Below are 21,394 nucleotides of genomic sequence, written 5' to 3'. Positions count from 1 at the left end.
TTATGTCATTGTTAAACCAGTTACATATGGCACATCTAACTGTAATATCTAATGTGATTTAACCCATATAACTTGCCCTTATTTCTGGTTGCATTGCATTTAACTTCTTTAATGCTCTTATTAACTTAAAGTTACATCTCCAGGATATGTGACATCTAACGCAAAGGACACACACACACACAAAGGAGACCCACTGAAGCTTCTAGATCTCTTTCTTCAACTTTTACTGTTGCTCGATGGACTTCAAAGAAAAAGAGAGAGAGAAATGTGACTTTTGGGGGGGTGGAAGGTGAGGGTTTTAGTAGTGCTCAGAAGACCCACCACCACTCTCAGTGGTTCAATACTTGGGTCCTGCCATTCGGTGCTGATTAGATTCATGGTGCTGTGCCCACTGGGCCACCCTGGAGGTGCCCAGGGGACCCCGCTGTGCCAGGACTCAAATCTGGGTCATGGGGCTAGAAAGATAGCATAGAGGATAGAGCTCTTGCCTTGCATGTAGCCAACCAGGATTTTATTCCCAACATCCCAGATAGTCTTTTGAGCCCACCAGGAGCACTGAGTCTAGAGCCCAGAGTAATAATCCCTGAGCACTGCCTGCTGTGGCCCCAAAACAAACAAATCTGGGTTGCTGGCCATCAAGGCATATGACCCCTAACCTGGCTATCAACCTGGCCCTTAGAAATATGACTATTTGTCATGGGATATCGGGAATCGAACCAGGGTCTGTCCTGGGTTAGCCGAGTGCAAGGCAAATACCCTGCCACTGTTCTATCACTCTATCCCCCATCATTTTGTTTTTTAGAATTGCAGGTTTCCAGGCTAGTGTTCTGAGGTGCTTATCAGCTTAGCCCTCAGTCTTGTTCTAGCAACTTCAGCCTTTCTTCTGGTTCTCTTCTGCCCTTCGCTTCCTTTTCTGTTCCTTTCTATGCCAGGATCAAACCCAGAGCCTCACACCTGAAACGCACACACTCTCCCACTTGAGCCGTCTCGGGTCCACCTCTGCTCTTCTCTTATCTTGGTTTCCTTGGAGCTGAGTTTCGTTTTTTGCTTCCTACTCACCTCCCTAGACAAAAGGTCCTTGTCCTTTGCTCCTGTTTTCTCTAGCATTACCATCTCACCATCTGGGTGTCCCTTTCCCTTCCCTGCTCCAGTTCTCTGCGGGGTGGAATGTGTTTTCTGGGGTGGAATGTGCTCTCTGCTGCTGAGTAGAGGTTGGGGAGAGGGGGAGGGAAGGCGTGTTGGGGCCTGCGTGTCAGCAGACACGTTACAGCTGCAGGGCAAACCAGGGTGAAACCACAGCCAGAGGCCCCAGGGCAGGCAGCGTGAGGCCTCCCCGCCCCTCAGCAACTCTCTCATCTCTGTCTCACCCCAGAGGTTTCCGGGCAGGAGTGGGAGAGGTTGGTATCGAGTCCTTGAGCCCTGACTCATTCCCCTGACCTAGTTGGGTGTTACCCAGTTATCACCCAAATATTCCTCTAGAGGTCTTTGTTAGCATATACAGTGTCATCTCAGAAAACAGAAGAGAATCAGAACACAGATTGCCCCCCCCCTTTTTTTTTTAATAATTCTGTCTCCTACCAAAGAGCCCCACCACCACCACCAACACCACCAAAAAATGAAAGTTGACCAGGAAGATTCAAGGGAGTTATGACCTGGACGAAATCATCTTCTCTTGCGACCCTAAAACATGGTTCTTTTCCAGCTGGAGTTCTAGAAACGATGGCGACTAACTCTCTCACAAAAGAAGCAATTTTTTTTTATGTGATATGATTTGGGTAGAGGAAGGGACTGGAAAAAGAAGGGATGGAAGCTGGAGCTGGGACTGAGGAAGTGCCAGGCCATTATCCCAGAGTGAGTCAAGGCGCAATCGAGGCAAAAGTCATATTTCCTTGCCCCACCCCAGATTCAATTCCCTTCAGCTGAGTTATTCATGCACACAACTTGAATTCTGGGTTTTCTGGAATTGATCAAACTTCTTATAGGCCCCATATGCCTGTGAGTTCTGTAGGAAATGGATTGTATTTTCATTTACTGTGGGTTTTCCTGATGTATATTTCCAGTGTACATTTGCAATGTAGTGGTAGGCTTATCCATGTCTCTCATATTTTATCCAGGGGAAATATGAGCTTTATGTTTCCACAGGAAATTGTTAAAAAAATACACACTGGAATTATATAAGATTCAAAGAAGACCACTAAAGGAGTCCATGAACCTGAGTTTGGATCTAACTTAAAAACATATTTTTAGGGGCCAGAGCGGTGCCGCAAGTAGTAAGGTGTCTGCCTTGTTCACGCTAGCCTAGGATGAACCGTGATTTGATCCCCCCGCGTCCCATATGGTCCCCAAGCCAGGAGCGATTTCTGAGCGCGTAGCCAGGAGTAACCCCTGAGTGTCACCAAGTGTGGCCCCCCCAAAAAAAAGATTTTAATTTTTTAAATTATTTTATTTATTTATTTATTTATTTATTTATTTATTTATTTATTTATTTATTTATTTATTTATTTATTTATTGGTATTGGAGTCATACCTGGTGGTGCTTAGGGGTTACTCCTGGCTCTGCACTTAGAAGTCACTCCTAAAAAAAAAAAAAAAAAAAGGAAGTCACTCCTGGCAGGCTTGGGGGACCACATGAGATGTCAGGATTTGAACTGGGGTCTGTCCTGTATTGGCTGCATGCAAGGCAAATGCCTTACCAACTGTGCGATATCACTCCACCACACCACACACACACACACACACACACACACACACCCGCTTTTTTTTTGTTTTTGAGTTCAATCATGGCTCTGCTCAGGGATCTCTCTGGTCAGTGCTTAAGGGATCATATGTGGTACTAGAGATTAAAGCAGACCACGTTAAAGTAAATGCCTTAACCACTGTACTATCTCTCTAGCCCCTTATTTAATTTCTTTATTTTTAATGAAGAGACAATAATGTTATTATTATTTTAGCTTTTAGGTCACACTTAATGATGTTTCAGGATTACTCTTGGCTCTGCACCCAAGAATTAATCTGGGCAAGCTAGGGATCAAACATGAGTTTGCTACCTGTGAGACAAGAGTCCTACTTGCTGTTCTATCTCCACAGCCCCAACAAAATAAATTTTTGTTTGTTTGTGTTTGGGTCTTACCCAACAGTGGCACTCAGGCATTACTCCTGGCTCTGTGCTCAGAAGTCACTCCTGGCAGGCTCAGGGGCCCATATGGGATGCAGGGGATCAAACCTGGATTGGCTGCATGCAAGGCAAACACTCTACCCACTGTGATATCACTCTAGCCTCAAACAAATAGTTTTATTAAAAGAAATTTAGAGGTCCAGAGAGATAGCACAGCAGCGTTTGCCTTGCAAACAGCCAATCCAGGACCTAAGGTGGTTGGTTTAAATCCCAGCGTCCCCGTGCCTGCCAGGAGCTATTTCTGAGCAGATAGCCAGGAGTAATCCCTGGGCACCACCGGTATGGCCCAAAAACCAAAACAAAAAACAAACAACAACAAAAACAAAAATATAAAAATTTAGAGATGTAGGAAGAGAGAAAAAGAGAGAGATATACATGTTCAGAAAAGAACATGGTTTTTCTCCAGAATGGAAAAAGCCGAGAAGAGAAAGCAAGAAATACGTGTTCAAGAGAGAACACGGGCTTTTCCAGAGTGGAAAAAGCCTGGCCCCTATTTTATTTTCATTTCTTTTGGTTTCAGGGCCATGTGTGCCAGTGCTCTGTGGCTACTCCAGACTCAGTATACAGGGGATCACACTGTGCCAGGGACTGAACCTGAAACTAGGGCCTGCAAAGCATGAGCTCTTACCCTTTGAACCAATGCCCCTCCCCCTCTGAGATTTCTTTGACGGGGGGGGGGGGGGGGGGATGAGGGCACATCTGGCAGTCCTCAGGAGTTACTCCTAGCTTTGTATTCAGAAATTACTCCTAACATGTTCGGGGGGACCATATGAGATGCCAGGGATCAAACCCTGATCACTACCCACTGTCCTATTGCTCCAGCCCGCCCACTGATTTTTTTTTTTTTTTTGGTCACACCCAGCAGTGCTCAGGGGTTACTCCTGGCTCTATGCTCAGAAATTGCCCCTGTCAGGCACAGGGGACCATATGGGATGCCGGGATTCGAACCACCGTCCTTCTGCATAAAAGGCAAATGCCTTCCTTACCTCCATGCTATTTCTCCGGCCCCAGATATTTTATTTTTTTGTTTTGTTTTGTTTTGTTTTTTGGCTTTTCGGGCCACACCCGTTTGATGCTCAGGGGTTACTCCTCCTGGCTAAGCGCTCAGAAATCGCCCCTGGCTTGTGGGGACCATATGGGACGCCGAGGGATCGAACTGCGGTCCTTCCTTGGCTAGCGCTTGCAAGGCAGACACCTTACCTCTCGCGCCTCCTCGCCGCCCCCCCCACCCCGATTTTTTTTGTTTGTTTGTTTTTGGGCCACACCCGGCGGTGCTCAGGGGTTACTCCGGGCTGTCTGCTCAGAAATAGCTTCTGGCAGGCACAGGGGACCATATGGGACACCGGGATTCGAACCAACCACCTTTAGTCCTGGATCGGCTGCTTACAAGGCAAACGCCGCTGTGCTATCTCTCCGGGCCCCCGATATTTTATTTTATTTTATTTATTTATTTATTTATTTATTTATTTATTTATTTATTTATTTTTGGGTTTTTGGGCCACACCCGGCGGTGCTCAGGGGTTACTCCTGGCTGTCTGCTCAGAAATAGCTCCTGGCAGGCACGGGGGACCATATGGGACACCGGGATTCGAACCAACCACCTTTGGTCCTGGATTGGCTGCTTGCAAGGCAAACGCCACTGTGCTATCTCTCCGGGCCCCCGATATTTTATTTTTAAGTCATCTGTTGATGTTCAGATCTAAGAACCTTGTGAGTCATTGTACTAGTTGAAGATTATTTTCTTAGCTCCTAGATTCAAAGGTCCAGATCTTTTCCTTATTAGGGTCATGCTTCCTAAAGACATTAGCTGGTTTCCAGGAAAGCAGATTGAAGCTTTATCCCTTGGAAGGGAGAAGAGAATTATTACGCCAGGCCAGAACTTTCTTTCTGCCAGAGCTCCCCATCTGGAAGAAAATAAAATGGCCTCAGAGTTTCCTTAAGGCCTGCTTAGGAGGGAAAAAGGATGGGCCTGGCAGGGAGGGAATTGGGGCAGGGAGTGGGGGACAGGGAAGAAAAAAATTACTTATCCTGAAACCTCGATTTCTGTAGTGGAAAGTATCAGATGCAGAAGCCTGGCCCACAGCTGTTCCCCTCTCCCATCCTCCGAACCCTTAGCCAGAATGGACTTTGTGCCCCAACTCCTTCCCTTTTATGTACATGCACCTCTCTTGCCTGTCATAGCCCAGAATTCTCTTGGTTTTATGTGCTCCCTCAGAGTTTGTGCTTCTCCAGGTGATTCTCAGCTAATCTAGGTAATATTTTTTTTCTTTTGCTGTGTCAGAGATTGAACCCAGGTCTAATATATGTAAGCAAAGTGCCTACATTACTACTTTTTTTTTTTGGTGGGGGGGGACACAGCTGACAGTGCTTGGAGTACCTACCATGCAGTGCCTGAGATTGAACTTTCCAAGGGGGGGGGGGCAGAACAATAGCACAGCGGTAGGGCACTTGCCTTGCATGTGACTGACCCAGGACGGACCTGGGTTCAATCCCTAGAGTCCCATATGGTCCCCCAAGCCAGGAGCAATTTCTGAGAGCTTTGCCAAGAGTAACCCCTGAGTGTCACCAGGTGTGGTCCCCCCCCCCAAAAAAAAAAAACAAAAAACCAAAGAATTTCCCAAGGCAAAGCAGTTGTCTTCCGGGCCCTTAGCTGGCAGGCAGTTAAGAGAAACTTTTTTCTTTTATGACCACACCCAGCAGTGCTCAGAGCATATTCTTGGCTCTGCACACAGGGAACAACCCTGGCACTGCTGGGAAACTGTATAAGGTGCCAAGAATAGAATCCAGGTCGGCTGCTTACAAGACAATTGCCTTGCCCACTGTACTATCTGTCACTCTGGTCTCCTAACTTTCTGTAACCTCTGCTGCACATAAAGATTTCAGTGAGTTCAGGGAGCCCCCGAGTTCAATGTTAATTTAGTACATAATCTTTGTAGAAGATTTATAGCGTCTATCAGCTTTCTTCTTCTCTTTTCACATCTTATCTTTTCTTTTTTGTCTTGTTTTGGTTTTGGGGTCACACCCGGCAGCATTCAGGAGTTACTACTGGCTCTATGCTCAGAAATCGCTCCTGGTAGGCTCAGAGGACCATATGGGATGCTGGGAAATGCCTTACCTCCATGCAATCTCTCCGGCCCTCTTTTCTAAAAAATTTTTTTAAAAAATTGGGCCCGGAGAGATAGCACAGTGGAGTTTGCCTTGCAAGCAGCCGATCCAGGACCAAAGGTGGTTGGTTCGAATCCCGGTATCCCATATGGTCCCCCGTGCCTGCCAGGAGCTATTTCTGAGCAGACAGCCAGGAGTAACCCCTGAGCACCGCCGGGTGTGGCCCAAAAACAAAACAAAAAAAAAATTTAGGGCTGGGGCCAGAGAGATAGCATGGAGGTAAGGCATTTGCCTTTCATGCAGGAGGTCATCGGTTCGAATCCCGGTGTCCCATATGGTCCCCAGTGCCTGCCAGGAGCAATTTCTGAGCCTGGAGCCAGGAATAATCCCTGAGCACCCAAACACACACACACACACACACACACACACACACACACACACACACACACACACACAAAATTAGGGCTTCACCCAGCTTTGCTTGGGGTTTATTCCTGGCTCTCTGCTCAAAGATCACTTCTGGTGGGGCTTGAGTTACCATATAGGTTACCTGAAATGAAACCCAAGTTGATTGCTTGACTGCTTGTGAGGCAATATCCCTATTTAGTTCCCTTTTCTTTCCTTTCCATATATATATATATATATATATATATATATATATATATATATATATATATATATATATATATATATAGTGAGTGTCACATCCAGTGGTGCTCAGGAGCTATCTCTGGCTCGATTCTTTTTTGTTTGTTTGTTTGTTTGTTTTTGGGTCACATCCGGCAGTGCTCAGGGTTTACTCCTGGCTCTACGCTCAGAAATTGCTCCGGGCAGGCTTGGGGGACCATATGGGATGCTGGGATTCGAACCACTGACCTTGTACTTGCAAGGCAAATGCCGTACCTCCATGCTATCTCTCTGGCCCCTCTGATGTGATTCTTGAGAGAATCTTCCAGCAGTCCAGGGGCTCTTCAGTGCTGAGATTGAACCTGAGACTCTCACGGGCAACTATAGACTCAGCCCACTGACTTATCTCTCCAGTCCTATAATAACTTTAAAAGTTTTATATGTATCTATTTTAAGCCTCCAATCTCATTGATTTAATAAATATTTAATGAGTGTCTATGGGTGTTATTTTAGTCACTGGGGATCTAAGGATGGAAGAGCTGTGTTTCTGGCTCACAAACAGCTCATAAATACACACAAAAATTTGCAGAAAAAGGGATAAGGTGTGAAGGGCAGTGTGACAGACCATTTTCGGTGTTTGCAGGGAGCCATCTAGAGCTGAGTCTGGTGATTCTGGATAAGAATTTATAGGTTGGGCCGGAGAGATAGCATGGAGGTAGGGCGTTTGTCTTGCATGCAGAAGGATGGTGGTTCAAATCCCGGCATCCCAGGTGGTCCCCCGAGCCTGCCAGGAGCGATTTCTGAGCGTAGAACCAGGAGTAACCCCTGAGCACCACTAGGTGTGACCCAAAACAAAAACAAAAACAAAACAAAACAAAAGAATTCATAGGATGGGGCTGGAGTGGAGGCACAAATGGTAGGGCTTTTGCCTTGCACGAGCTAACCTAGGATGGACGGGGTTATCCAACATGGTCTATCCTAGGCTAGCTTTTGCAAGGCAGACATCTTACCTCTAATGCCATCATTCTGGCCCCGTATGTCTTAATTATTTTGTTTGTTTGTTTTTGTTTTGGGGCCACACCTGGTGGCACTCAGGAGTTACTCCTGGCTCTATGCTCAGAAATCATTCCTGGCAGGCACAGGGGACCATACGGGATACCGGGATTCGAACCACCGTTGGTCCTGGGTTCAGTGCTTGAAAGGCAAACGTCCTACCGCTGTGCTCATCTCTCTGGCCCGCCATGTCTTAATTCTTGTACTGTCTTTTCAGCCCTCTCTCCCTTGCCTTTTTTTTTTTTTTTTTGGAGTGGACTACACTCAAGGCTTACTTCTGACTCAGCATTCAAGAGTTACTCCTGGCTGTTAGATTATACCCTGCTTTTATCCAAAAAACAAAGGCATTTCCCAATTTCCTCCTTACTTTTCACCTGTACCTTAGACATGCCGGGAATCAAACCTGGGTCTGTCTGGGGTTGGCTGCATGCAAGACAAACGCCCTACCGCTATTCTATCGCCCCAGCTCCCATCCATATCTTTTAAACATAGAATGCATAGAACCGGTCAGCTCAGAATGATGAAACTATAATCTCCCTTGATCTAATATTGTGTCATTTTATGAAGCTGTCAGTGCCTTGGGATTGATGAGCTCTAAGCCATTTTCACATGAAATGCTGTCAAACCAGTCCGACTCTTCCCTGTACACTTCATTTTTTGTTTATTTTTACTTAAATATAGGCAGTCACCACATCCCTGTCAAATTTCATCTTGTTCATTTTGTCACTTTGTTCCAATCATTAAAATGATTTGAAGGGGTCCTGGGATAGCTAAGTGGCAAATCCTGGAGGATTTCATGCTTAGTCTCTGGAATTATAACATATGCCTTAAGCACAAGAGTGTCCACACCACAATTTAAGATCTTGACCTGGCACCACAACAAAGTATGAAAACTTCAGAGCACCACAATTAAAGTGTGGAAAACCTAGAGAACATCATTATAACTAAAGCATGTGATCATCTTTATTAAATATGTATGACCCACTCCATCACCAGAGCAGCAGCAAAATGGGAAGGAAAATTTGGGGGACAACACACCTAGCTATGCTCAGAGCTTATTCTTGGCTCTGTGCTTAAGGGTTCATAGTGAGTTTGCAAATTGAACCTAGGTTGGTCATGTGCAAAACAAGTGACCTAATTTCTCTAGCCTGGGAAAAAATACTTTTACTTATTGCTCCAGCCCCCATTTTTAAAAATTATTTTTAGGGCTGGAGTGGTAGCAAAGCGGTAGGGTGTTAGCTTTGCATGTGCTACCCAGGACAGACCTGGGTTCGATCACTGGCATCCCATATGGTCCCCCCAAGCCAGGAGTGATTTCTGAGCGCAGAGCCAGGAGTAACCCTGAGCACTTCCGAGTGTGGCCCAAAAAACAAAAATAATTAATTTTAATCTTACTTCTATCATCTATTTAATTAATTAGATATTCAAATGTGACCTATTTTCCAAATAGGTCATCATCTAATCATCTAAGCTATTGATTTTGTTTGCATTTTGTTTTGTTTTGTTTTTGGGTCACACCCAAATGTGTAGTACTGGGAATCCCACAAGCAAAGCAAATGCTTCAGTCGTTTGTTTGAGTCATCTCTCTAGTTCTACGTTACTGATTTTTTTGTGGGGTGGGGGTTTGGGTTACATCCAGGGGTTACTCCTGGCTCTAAGCTCAGAAATCGCCCAGGCAGGCACAGGGGACCATATGGGATACTGGGATTTGTACCACCATCCTTCTGCATAAAAGGCAAACACCTTACCTCCATGCTATCTCTCCAGTCCCTACGTTACTGACGTTTAACAAGTCTTTAACAGGACTGGCAGAAGAAATAGTATAGTAAGGCACTTGCCTCACATGTAACCAACCTAGATTTAATCCCTGGCACCCCATTGGGTCTCCTGAGCACTACCAGGAGCAATTCCTGAGTTCAGATTCAGGAGTTATCCCAAGAATATTTTTAGGTATTGCCCCAAAGTAAACAAACAAACAAAAAGTGTTTAACAGAATAACGAACTACTCTATTAAAATAAAGAAAAATTTTTTTTGTTTTGAACCACACCCAGCATTTCTCAGGAGCTACTCCTGGCTCTGTGTCCAGGAATTGCTCCTGGCAGTGCTCAGGAGATCATGTGTCTAAGATAAAATCGAAGTCTTTTTTTAATTGACTTTTATTTGGGCCACACCCAGCTTGCTCTGGGCTTATATTTGGGATTTGTTCTTGGTTCTGCACTCAGGAATTATTATTAGAGGGGTTCAGAGGATAATATGTGGGTCCAGGGATCAAGGCAAGTGACATACCTTACCTACCTATCTGCTATACTATCTCTCTAGCCACTGATAGCAGTTTTTTGGTTTTTGTTTTGTTTTTTGTTTTTCAGGCCACACCCATTTGATGATCAGGGGTTACTCCTGGCTAAGTGCTCAGAAATTGCCCCTGGCTTGGGGGACCATATGGGACGCCGGGGGATCCAACCACGGTCCTTCCTTGGTTAGCGCATGCAAGGCAGACACCTTACCTCTAGTGCCACCTCTCCGGCCCAATAGCAGTTTTTTAATCAATGTTATTTGAGTACCATAGAAATGATAGTTTGGTGGGACCGGAGAGATAGCATGGAGGTAGGGCATTTGCCTTGCATGCAGAAGGATGGTGGTTCAATCCCTATGGTCTCTTGAGTCTGCCAGGAGCAATTTCTGAGCGTAAAGCCAGGAATAACCCTGAGCGCTGTGGGTGTGACCCAAAAACCAAAACCAAAAAAAAAAAAAAAAGGAAGGAAGGAAGGAAGGAAGAAAGGAAGGAAGGAAGGAAAGAAGGAAGGAAGGAAGGAAGGAAGGAAGGAAGGAAGGAAGGAAGGAAGGAAGGAAGGAAGGAAGGAAGGAAGGAAGAAATGACAGTTTAACATCTATGTGAATTAACAGAAATTTTGGGATCTAAGGTAAATCTGCCTAGTAAATTATTTCAACAGTTTTATTGCATAGGTACCATTATTATCCCTACTCTGTGGGTCAAGGAAGTTGAGAGAAGAGAAATTTAGTAGTTTGTCCAAGGTCACACAACTTCAAACTACACACGGGACTGGAGAGATGTACAATGGTTAAGCACCTGCCATGTACACAGCTAACTCAGTTTGATCTCCAGCACCCCATATGGCCCTCTGAGCACCACCAGGAGTAATTTCTGAGTATAGAGTCAGGAGTAACTCTTGAGCACCATGGAGTGTGGCCACAAAACAAAACTTTTTTTTGGTTTTGGGTCACACCCGGCAGTGCTCAGGGGTTACTCCTGGCTGTCTGCTCAGAAATCGCTCCTGGCAGGCACGGGGGACCATATAGGACACCGGGATTCGAACCAACCACCTTTGGTCCTGGATCGGCTGCTTGCAAGGCAAACTCCGCTGTGCTATCTCTCCGGGCCCAACAAAACTTTTTTTTAAATAAGTAAAATAAAAATTGCATAAATAGGGGCCGGAGTGATAGCACAATGGTGTGATAGGACAAATGATAGCATTTGCCTTGTATGCACCCACCCCAGAGGGACCCTAGTTTGATTCCCAGTATCCCATACCCTTGAGCCTATCAGGAGAGATTTCTGAGCGCCACTAGATGTGATCCAACATCACAAAATGCATAAATACTAGTTGAATCTCTGTTTCATCTTGTTTAGCTAATTACTCCTGGTGTGAGTAAGTAAATAACCATTAAGTAATTATTCCTAGTGGGTTCAGGGGGCCATATGTAATGCTGGGATAAAACCCAGGTTGGTTACATGCAAAGTAAACACCTTACCGACTGTATTATTTCTCTGATTCTTCAAAAACGTCTCCTTTTTTGTGGAGGTGTCACACTCAGCAGTGCTCAGGGGTTACTCTTAGCCCTGCACTCAGAAATCACTCCTAGCAGGCTAGGGGGAACATATGGGATGTCGGGGATTGAACCTGGAATGACTGCATGCAAGACAAATGACCTACCTGCTGTGCTATTGCTCTGGCAATAATCTCTTAACCTCTAGTTGGTGGACACCTCTTTGGGGATATTAGTCTACTAAGGTTTCAATCAAATGAAAATCTAAATTTTTCAGTAATCCCTAAGAAAACAGTTTAGACCCTCGCCTCTATCCTTATCCACAATCAGCCCACAGTCTATTCTATTAGCCACTCAGCCCACAAAAGTGTTGTTTTCTTTTTTGGAGGGTTGAGTGGGGTGGAGACATTTCATGCTTGCCTTAACCAACAGCAGCAGAAAAATAACAGGGCAGGATTGAGGGGGACTCTGGGTCAAGCCTTGCCCCCTCTGCAGTCACATGGCCTCTGGTCTCTGGGTGGGTTTCCGCAGACAGGAAGGCAGCAACAGACTTAGTCAGACTAGTTTTCCCTAGAACGCAAAACGTGATGAAACCGAGGAGGTGCAGAGGCCGGTGAAGGCACATTCTATTCCAGAAACACTGATTGAGTCCCAACAATGGACCTGGCACTGTGCTGGGTTAGTCACATAGTTTAGAAATAAAGATAAGCTTTTCAATTGCCTGTTACTGACATCATGATAAGGATTAGAGATTGGAGTGTTAGGAGTGAGAAGGGAAAAAAAGAAAGTAGGTGGTATGAGGTGCTTATCCCTGGAGGTGGGGTAGAGTTGAAGGGACAGATCCAGATTAGAGAAAGAAGAAATAGCTTCAGTAAGAATTGAAGAGAGGTCCCATAAACCCAGAGTTCTTTCATGGCCATGAGATCAAATACCTTGCCAGTTTATCTGGAATAGAGAGGGGAGGAGGGTTGGGTGGAGTTAGGCAGGCCTAAGGACAAAGAACAGTCAGGAAAAGTTCCAAGATCCATAAATGTGTGTACGGGGGGTGTCTGTGAAATTCCTGTTCTGTTTTGGCATCTTTTCTGGAAACTGTGATGACAGCTGATGGAAGAAGTGACAGAAGGCTCCAGTGGCTGCCCCATTGCTCCGCCTCACTGCACCGTTCCCAGAGTCGAGCACTCGTGATTCTTCTGTTATTGCTTTTCCTCTTAATCTTATAGCAAAGGGATCTTACTGATTTCTTTTGGAGGGGGGACCATATCCAGTGGTGCACAGGGGTTCCTCCTGGCTCTGAGCTCAAGAATCACTCCTGGAGGGCTTGGTGGACCATATGAGATGTAGAAGATTGAGCTGGGTCAGCCATATGCAAGGCGAGTGCCCTACCTACTGTGCTATCACTCTGGCCCATTCTATTTCTGATTTTTGTTCTCTCTTTTTGTTTGTTTCTTTGTTTTGTTTTTGGGTCATGCCTGTGGTGCTCAGGGGTCACTCCTAGCTCTGCTTAGGAATCACTCCTGGAAGTGCTCAGGGAATTATATGGAATGCCAGAGTTCAAACCCAGATGGCTGTGTGCAATTAAGTGCCCGACCACTGTACTATATCTCTGGACACTGATTTTTGTGTGTGTGTGGTTTTTGTTTTTGTTTTTTTGGTTTTTTTTTTTGGAAAGTGTTGTTTTTTGGGCCACATCCGGTGATAGTCAGGGGTTCCTCCTGGCTATATGCTCAGAAATCACTCCTGCGAGCCTGCCAGGAGCGATTTCTGAGCGTAGAGACAGAGTAACCCCTGAGTGCTGCCGGGTATGACCCAAAAACAAAACAAAACAAAACAAAAAGAATGGTTTGGGGCCGGAGAGATAGCTTGGAGATAGGGTGTTTGCCTTGCATGCATAAGGACGGTGGCTTGAATCCCGGCTTCCCATATGGTCCCCCGAGCCTGCCAGGAGCGATTTCTGAGCGTAGAGCCAGGAGGAACCCCTGAGCGCTGCCAGGTGTGACCCCAAAACAAACAAACAAAGAAACAGAAATCACTCCTGGTTTGGAGGTCCATATAGGATGCCTGAGATCGAACCGAGGTCCGTCCTGGGTCAGCTGTGTGCAAGGCAAATACCTTACTGCTGTGCTATCGCTGTGGCCCCTGTGTGTGTGTGTGGTTTTTGGAGGTGGAAAGTGGAGATGAAGGAAGAGAGAGATTCATTTTTCAAGCCCAAGAGCAAAAACTAAGCTCCATCCTCCGCATCTTTGTCTAGAGCACAGCCAGTGTGACCCCAAGACAAAACAAAAAACAATTGAAAAACAACTCTGGTTGAGATACTCTGCAGAAAAAACCACTTTCTGTTTTTTGATCTTGTGAGCTTTGGATATTCACAGTCTATTTCTACATCCAGTTTCTTCTTGTGCTGTGGGATTAAAAAAAAATCCATGTCTCAATGATACTGTTAAAAAGGAAAAAAAAGTTATACTTATTTTTTTTTTATTTTTGCTTTATTTTGAGTCCACACTCAGTGGTGCTCAGAGCTTATTCCTGACTCTGTGCTCCTGGATCACTCCTGGAGGGGATCAGGGGAGTATATGGGAGTTTCAGGAATCAAACCCACATCTGTCACATGTAAGCAAGTATCTTATCCATTGTACTCTATCCCAAACCTCTTAAACAATTTTTTGTTTTGTTTTGTTTGGGGACCACATTGGCATTGCTCAGGGCTTACTCCTGGTAGGACTTGGGGCTCATATAGAATGCTAGGGATCAAACCCAGGTTGGTCACTTGCAAATCAAGTGCCATACCCACTATATAATCTCTCTGGCCCCTCCCTCAAACATTTGAAGACCTCAGGTGGGGGTGTGTGGCTCAAAGTGCAAATATGCCTACCTGGCATGAATGAGGCCCAGAGTTTGATTCCTAGAAACATGTGTTCTCCCAAATACTGTCAGGTGGCAGTAGCCTGATGGCCTAGGCACCAAATCTGTACAAAAGTCAGGTCCAATATTGCCAAGAGTGATCCTAGGCTGCCAGCATTACTGGTGACCCTCTTACCCGATAATTAAAAAAAAAAATCTCAGGGAACAGTATTCCATAGAGAGATATTTCCTTGTTTTTATTACCTCAGGCTATTTTTCATTTTTTTGGTTTTTGGGCCATACCCGGCATCCCTCAGGGGATTCCTGGCTCTGTGCTCAGGAATAGCTCCTGGCAGGCTTGGGGGATCATATGGGATGCTGGGAATCAAACCCGGGTCTGTCTTGGGTCAGCCACATGAAAGGCAAATGCCCTACTGCTGTGCTATCAGTCCAGCCCCTTCCCCAGACTATTTTAAAAAGCAAAAAAAGTTTTGTTTTGGGACCACAAATGTAGTACTTTGGGCTAACTCTTGTCTTGTCAGGGGTCACTCCTGTTAGTGCTTGGAGAACCATATGTGGAGCCCAGGGCTGGTTCAAACTTGCAAGGTCAGTGCCTTTACCCTGTATTGTTTCCCCCAGAATCAAGACTGCCTCCCCTCCAAAAAAAAAAAAAAATAGATGCTGAGTATTCCTAAGAGGCTTCTTTTAAATAACTTCCTCTTCTAAACTGGAACAAAAATTCTGGTGTTGGCAAAAACACAGGAGTTTTGAAACAGAATTGAAGTGTTCTACAATTTCAAGTTCTCAATGGATTTCATTCTAGCATTTGGTTCTATCTCAAAGTTAAGTTATTTAAACACAAGCTAAGGGGCTGGAGAGATAGCTCAGCAGGTAGGGTGCTTACCTTGCATGCAGCCAACCTGGGTTTGATTCTTGGCAACTCATATGGTCCTCCAAGCCATGCCAGCAATAATTCCTGAGTGCAAAGCCAGGAGTAACCTCTGAGCAACTCCAAGTGAGATCCCAAAACATTCAAACAAGGGCCCGGAGAGATAGCACAGTGGCGTTTGCCTTGAAAGCAGCCGATCCAGGACCAAAGGTGGTTGGTTCGAATCCCGGTGTCCCATATGATCCCTTGTGCCTGCCAGGAGCTATTTCTGAGCAGACAGCCAGGAATAACCCCTGAGAACCGCCGGATGTGGCCCAAAAACCAAAAAATAAACAAAAAAACAACAACACAATATTCAAACAAATAAAAACATAAGCCAATTGTAAGGAAGTGTATACCTAAAAAGAATTATTGATAACTGTTAATAACTATGGAGAAAGAAAAAACAAGAAAATCCGATCCCCAGAACTGTGTGGTCCCTTGAGTGCCATCCGGAATGACCTCCAATCACAGAACTCTTTTATTTCATACTGTATTAAAAGAAATATAAATTAGTTCATTCGTGAAGGCCAATTTGGTCATGTATATTAAGAACCTTTAATGAGGGCCAGAGTGGGGCCAGAGTGATAGCATAGTAGTAGGGTGTTTGCCTTGCATGCTGCTGACCAGGGATGAACCTGGGTTTGATCCCCAGCATCCCATGTGGTATCCTGAGCATGCCAGGGGTGACTTCTGAGTGCTGTGCCAGATGCGACTCAACAATCCTCCCCCAAAATGAGGGCCAGAGAGATAGTACAGCAGGTATGAACATTTGCCTTGCACACAGCCAGCTAGGTTTGATTCTGGCATCACATATTAATCCCTTGAGTCCTATCAGAAGTGACCCCTGAGCACAGAGCCAGAAGTAAGCCCTGAGCCCAAAAATAAAAACAGGAGACTTAAATGAATTTATGTCTTTTTTTTTAATTCATACCTTTTTTGTTTGTTTGTTTGTTTGTTTTTGGGGTCACACCCGGCATTGCTCAGGGGTTACTCCTGGCTCTAAGCTCAGAAATCGCTCCTGGCAGGCTCGGGGGACCATATGTGATGCCGGGATTTGAACCTCTGTCCTTCAGCATCTAAGATAAACGCCCTACCGCTGCGCTATCTCTCCAGCCCCTCTTTTTTTTGGGGGGTGGAGGGCCACACCCGGCGGTGCTCAGGGGTGACTCCTGGCTGTCTGCTCAGAAATAGCTCCTGGCAGGCACGGGGGACCATATGGGACACCGGGATTCGAACCAACCACTTTTGGTCCTGGATCGGCTGCTTGCAAGGCAAATGCCACTGTGCTATCTCTTCGGGCTCTCTTTTTTTTTTTTTTTTTTTTTTTTTTTAAATATGGAACGCTTCACAAACTTGCGTGTCATCCTTGTGCAGGGGCCATGCTAATCTTCTCTGTATTGTTCCAATTTTAGTGTATGTGCTACCGAAGCGAGCATGAATTTATGTCTTTTGATTTAGTGTTTTACTTCTAAATATTTGGCCAAAGGAAATGAGAGAGAGAGAGAGAGAGAGAGAGAGAGAGAGAGAGTGTGTATCCCTAAGTTTGTTCACATAGTCTCATATAAAAAGTAAAACAATATAGTTTTCTCAGCATGACTCTCCTCCAGGTGGCAAGGATGCTTTGCAGCTAGATAGTAAGATGAGGGAATAGTTTTGGGAGAAGCAAATATAGAGTTTTAATAATTTATACAGATGGGGCCCGGAGAGATAGCACAGTTTGCCTTGCAAGCAGCCGATCCAGGACCAAAGGTGGTTGGTTCGAATCCCGGTGTCCCATATGGTCCCCCGTGCCTGCCAGGAGCTATTTCTGAGCAGACAGCCAGGAGTAACCCCTGAGCACCGCCGGGTGTGGCCCAAAAACCAAAAATAATAATAATAATAATTTATACGGAAAAGGCAAAATGTTTATTTATTTATCTATTGGGTCACATCCAATGGTGTTCAGAAATTATTCCTGGTGGGCTCAGGGGTCATATGGGATGACAGGGATAGAAACTGAGTCAGTCTTGTGCATGGCAAATGCCCTATTAGTTTCCAAGTGAGAAATGGGGGGAGGGGGCACACCCAGTGTCAGTTAAGGGTTACTTCTGGCTCTGCACTCAGAAATTGTTCCTGGCAGGCTCAGAGACCCTATAAGGTACCAGGGATTGAACTCAGGTCAGCCATGTGCAAGGCAAACACCCTACCTGCTGTGAAATTTGCTCCCACCCAAAGTGAGAAACATTTTTATCAGAATATTTGGATGGGGGAAAGAAATTATACAAAAAGGGAAAGAGAGAGGAGCCAAAGAAAAGACTAGTTGGAAGAAAAGTTTCAAAAATTTGTCCTATCTTGGGCTAGGGAGATAGCCAGCACACTACACACATACTTTGCATGAAAGCACCGAGTTTGGTCATCAGCAACACTGGGATGAAACCCTTGAGCACTGATCTCAGAGTAGTTTTGAGCACCACAGGTGTGGGCCTCTCAAGCCCCCCACCACCCCACCCCCCAGTCAATTGACCTAACTATGAGGTACTAAGAGAGAAGAGAAAGGATGAGTTTAACAAGATTTGCTTTATGCCTTCCCTGTCTGGTTTTGGTTTTGGTTTTGGGTCACATCTGGTGGTGCTCAGAAATTATGCCTGGCTTTGCACTCAGGAAATATTCCTGGTGGGCCAAAAGGAACCATATGGAATATTGGGATAAAACTGGGTTAAGCCACATGCGAGGCAAATGCCCTACCCAGTGCTATCACTCTGGCCCCTGCCTTTGTTAGCTTCTTTGTTTTTTTTTTTTTTTTTTAAATATGGAACGCTTCATGAATTTGCATGTCATCCTTGCGCAGGGGCCATGCTAATCTTCTCTGTATCGTTCCAATTTTAGTATATGTGCTGCCGAAGCGAGCACGCTTCTTTGTTTTTTTAATCGAAGAAGACTTAATCCAACATTTTATATTTTATTTTATATATTGTGCCATATCCAGAAGTGTTCTGGGCCTACTCCTACCTCTGTGGTCAGGGACCACTTTTAGTAGCGGTTGGGGAACCGTATGAGGTGCCATGTATTGTACCCTGCTTGGCCGAATGCATGGCAAGCACCCTGCCTGCTTTCCAGGTGCTGCCCTAAGATTTTCTTTTGAAATACAGGCTGTACCCATGGACTACTTATGGTCCTGCTCAGAGTCCCAATCCAGGGAGCTCCAGGACACATAGATGCAAGATGAGCAATCTATTACTGAGTTTTGTGCTCTGCCCCTGGAAAGTAAAGATTTCTTCGCTTTCTCTCCTCTTCTTTCTTTGGTTAATTTTTTCTCTTCCCCTCCTGCCCTATTTTGCTACACCCAGCTAGCTATGTTCAGGTGTAACTTTTTTTTTTTTTTTTTTTTTTTTTTGGTTTTTGGGTCACACTGGCTGCAGCCCTCAAGGTTACTTCTGGCTCTGCACTCAGAAATCACTCCTGGCAGGCTCGGAGGACCATGTGGGATGCCAGGAATTGAACCACCATCCATCCTGAGTGGATTGCATGCAAGGCAAATGCCCTGCCACTGTGCTATCTCTCCAGCCCAAAAAGTTGAAGAAGAAAAAAAGAAAAGAAAAGAAAAGAAAAGAAACCAAATTTAGGAGCCAGAGTGATAGTACTGTGGATAGAGTATTTGTCTTGCACACAGCTCAGAGTTCAATTCTCAGCAACCCATATGAACTCTTGAACCCCTCTAGGAGTAATCCCTTAATGCAAAGCTAGAAATAAGTCCTGAGCACTTCCAGGTATGGCCCCAAAATAAGCACAAACAAAAATAAAACTACAGAGTTAAGGACATGACTCAGTGGTAAAACACTTGCTTTGCATGTTTGAAAAGTGGGTGCAATCCCCAGCACAGGAGGAAGGAATGAAGGGTGCCTGGCAAGCACATGTGTGAGCATTTCAGGGACCTCCAAGAAACACAACTAGTATGTATGTTCCTCAAAGAGAGAGCACAGACCCTGGAGTAGATAAATGTGCCAGTTCTACCACCTGACTCAGCATGAACCCAACAAGAAGAAAACAAAAACAATTACTTGTTCCAGCAATACCACTGTTTGTATATACCACAGTATACCATTTGGTATGCTACTGTCTTTCTGTCTTTTTTTTCCCCCTATACACACACACCCTGTTGGTAAGTGTAGTGTCTTGCTTAATAAGTTATTCAAATGTTCCTGTCATAAATGTTCTTTGACATGATTAACATTTAGATGTGTATTATACTATTTAGCTAACTTGCAAATTAACTTACTTAACATATTGCCTATTCCACCAGAGTGTTTCTCTTTTTGTTTTGTTTTGCTTTTTGTTTTTGTTTTTCGGGCTACATCCGGTATCACTCAGGGGTTACTCCTGGCTCTGCGCTCAGAAATCACTCCTGGCAGGCCGTGTGCAAGGGAAATGTCCTACCCGCTGTGCTATTGCTCTGGGCCCCTAATTTTGTTTTTTTTCTTTCTTTCATTTGTCTGTTTTGGGGTCACATCCAGTGGCACTCAGGGTTACTCCTGGGTCTGAGTTCAGAAATCGCTCCTGGCTCAGGGGACCATATGGGATGCCGGGAATAGAACCTGGGTTCATCCTGGGTCAGTCACATGCAAGGCAAAAGTCCTACTGCTGTGCTACCACTCAGGCCCCATAATTTTTTTTCTTAATGCTGATTTATGTTGAATTTCATATGTTGAATAAAACAGAAACTCCATCGCAATAAACTTTATTTTAATTCATTGACTTTTTTTTTTTTTGCCATATCCAGCAGCCAGCAGTGATCAGGTTTTTAAGTTTTACTTGTTTCTGCTCTCAGAAATTACTCCTGGTGGTGTTTGGGGAGCCATGTGAGATGATGGGGATTGAACCTGGGGTCAGCCATAGGCAAGGCAAGTACCCTACCTGTTATACTATCATTGCTGCTGTACTATCATTTAGTACCTTGAGCATTACCAAGAATAATTCCAGAGCATAGAGCCAGGAGAAAGCCCTGAGTGCTACAGAATGTGGTCCAGAAACAAAAACAAAAACACATAACCCTAAACAGTCTAGCCCACAGAGTTCCTTGTTAGCCTGTGTTTAAGGAAAGCCAACTCATTGCAACAGTATACCCAGGACTCACCCGTAAAATGCGATTTGAAGTATAATAAGGAGATGTTTTCCACTTGGAAGGGCTAAGTGAAAACCAAACCTACATTGGTACCAGTGATGGGTATATTGTGGAAAAACTGTAACTCTCATTACTTCTGGTGGAGTATAAAAATGATGCAACCCTGTTAAATAACTGTTTAGCAGAATTAAAATAAATTTTGTTTTGTTTTGTTTTGGGGGGCCATATCCAGTGATGATCAGGGGTTACTCCTGGCTATGCACTCAAAAATCGCCTCTGACTTTGGACCATATGGGATGCCAGAGATCAAACCGAAGTCTGTCCTAGGTCAGCCTCATGCAAAGCCCCACCACTGCACCACCGCTTGGCCCCAATTAAAACAAATAATTTTTCCCCAAACTTATTCCTATACTAAGTTCCTTCCTACATAGGTAGTTCCTTTTCTTTTCTCTTCTACTTTTCAATAAACTTTTTTTTTTTTTTTTTTTTTTTTTGGTTTTCGGGTCACACCAGCGCTCAGGGATTACTCCTGGCTCTACACTCAGAAATTGCCCCTGGCAGGCATGGGGGACCATATGGGATGCCGGGATTGGAACCACCGTCCTTCTGCATGCAAGGCAAATGCCTTACCTCCTTATCTCGCCGGCCCCACATTTCTACTTTCTAAAATAAATTTTTTCCCTCTCAGGTGCTGGAGCAATAGTGTAACAGGTACATTTGCCTTGAATGCGTTCATTTAACTTGGATTGGATCTTCTGAATCCCATATGGTCTCCGGAGC

At 44.9% G+C, this 21,394-nt stretch overlaps 2 non-coding genes across 2 annotated transcripts; both read right to left on the bottom strand.

Annotated features, from left to right (window-relative positions):
- Positions 1-16,845: 16,845 nt before the first annotated feature.
- LOC126025638 (U6 spliceosomal RNA) lies at positions 16,846-16,952 on the bottom strand. Its single transcript, XR_007501492.1, has one exon. It is a non-coding gene; the product is annotated as a U6 spliceosomal RNA (small nuclear RNA).
- Positions 16,953-18,298: 1,346 nt separating this feature from the next.
- Positions 18,299-18,405, bottom strand: LOC125996558 (U6 spliceosomal RNA). Its single transcript, XR_007491290.1, has one exon. It is a non-coding gene; the product is annotated as a U6 spliceosomal RNA (small nuclear RNA).
- Positions 18,406-21,394: the final 2,989 nt, after the last annotated feature.

This window comes from Suncus etruscus, chromosome 1 (assembly GCF_024139225.1).
Source record: "Suncus etruscus isolate mSunEtr1 chromosome 1, mSunEtr1.pri.cur, whole genome shotgun sequence".
In the NCBI taxonomy this organism is placed as follows: domain Eukaryota; kingdom Metazoa; phylum Chordata; class Mammalia; order Eulipotyphla; family Soricidae; genus Suncus; species Suncus etruscus.
The sequence above is the reverse complement of the archived record's forward strand: the minus strand, read 5'-3'. Positions and strand labels throughout refer to the sequence as shown.